Source organism: Trichechus manatus, unplaced genomic scaffold (assembly GCF_000243295.1).
Source record: "Trichechus manatus latirostris isolate Lorelei unplaced genomic scaffold, TriManLat1.0 scaffold00031, whole genome shotgun sequence".
Taxonomy (NCBI): Eukaryota; Metazoa; Chordata; class Mammalia; order Sirenia; family Trichechidae; genus Trichechus; species Trichechus manatus.
Genome location: NW_004443967.1, coordinates 14,740,314 through 14,741,747, shown reverse-complemented (window position 1 = coordinate 14,741,747; position 1,434 = coordinate 14,740,314). Strand labels below are relative to the sequence as shown.

At 57.8% G+C, this 1,434-nt stretch overlaps 1 protein-coding gene across 2 annotated transcripts in view; it reads left to right on the top strand.

Moving 5' to 3' along the window:
* CTBP2 (C-terminal binding protein 2) overlaps positions 1 to 1,434 on the top strand; it is a 119,535-nt gene that overhangs the window by 93,831 nt on the left and 24,270 nt on the right. The gene's annotated exons all lie outside the window — the stretch shown is intronic.

Genomic DNA, 1,434 nt, shown 5'->3' with positions numbered 1-1,434 from the left:
ACCTGTCTCCCCTTCGATGGGGCGTGCCCTAGGGTGGAGCTGGGTGTCCTTCATGTGTTGGTCCACAGTGTCTGAGGTTTGTTCAGTTGACCTGATCTGATGGGGTGTAGGAATGACTAGTGGGTGGTACCGAGCAGACCTGGTTCAAGTCCCGCCTCCACCATGTGCTTGCTCTGTGATCTTGGACAAGCTGCCCTCCCCTCTCAGTCTCCATCTCCTCACTGATGAACGGAACGGTGCCTCACACGTGGGCTTGTCTGTCGTGAGGGTTCAGATGCACAGGGGCCAGAGAGACCCCCAACACCAGGGAACCAGTACAGTTGGCTTTATCGCGTCACAATCCTGGTGCAACACAGACGGTGTAAGTGGGTTTATTCTGTTGACACAGTAAAATACTGAAAACCAGTGAAGAAAACACGGCTGGCAATGGCAGTGCCGGCCACGTGACTTAGGAGTTTACCACTTGATGCGGCTCTGAGCTCTTTCTCCAGCTTCTGGACGCATCGTTGGAAAGGCCTGTCCATCTGTCTAGTTTCCGTGGCACAGCTTGTGGCCGAGCAGGGCTCGTGGTGGGGGCGTGGCACAGGAGACCCTGGGCTGGTAGGCGTGTTCCAACCTGCAGGTGAGGCTGGGCGTAGGGTGGGCTCTCCTTGGTGGTCTTTCCTGCAGGTTCCAGACCAGCTCAGGGCTGTGAAAGCAGGACTCTTGAATTCAGAACCTTGGGGATCCCAGGGTTCCAGGGGTGGGGGCTAGAAACAGACCAGCAGCTGCCACCACTGGCAACAAGGGACACAGGACACCCATGGCCAACCTCACAGCCAGTCCCAGCTTCCTCGTGCGGAGCCCCTGCCAGCAGGCCAGGGAAGAGGTAGCACCGTGGAGGAACGGTCAGTTGGCATGAGCAGCTGAGCTGCTGGCTTTCTGTGGTCAGTGACATCATAGACCCTTGGCACTGAAAGGTCCCTGGAGTGGTCTTCACCTGTCCCTGTTTTTCCCTTGAGAGGGTCCTACCTGTGAAGATTCAGTCTTTGGCAAAGTCCAGAGTTCCATCTCTTTGAGGCAGAATCAGAGAAGCTGACATGGGGCAGAGGAGTGTGGGGGGCTCAGGGATGGGGGTCCGAGGGCACGTCACCTGATCACTGGTGTGTCCGGCAGTAAGAGAACAAGCTTCGGTGTGAGCCGTTTGCTGGGAAGGAGGTGCAGCGGGCACATGTTTTCTGCCAGAAGGGGCCACCAGGGTGGTCCATGGCTCTTCCATCAGTAGTGACCACCTGCCCCTGCAGGGACTCTCCCAGGTAGGGCACAGTTAGGTGAGTCGTACAGCAAGTTCGGGGAAGCCAGTGGGTCACTGCTGTTCTGAAGCCCAGTGGCCACAGTCTCCCCCAGGCCTGCACCCAGGCTCTTGTCCCCCCATCTCTTCATCTCCTCATCCCC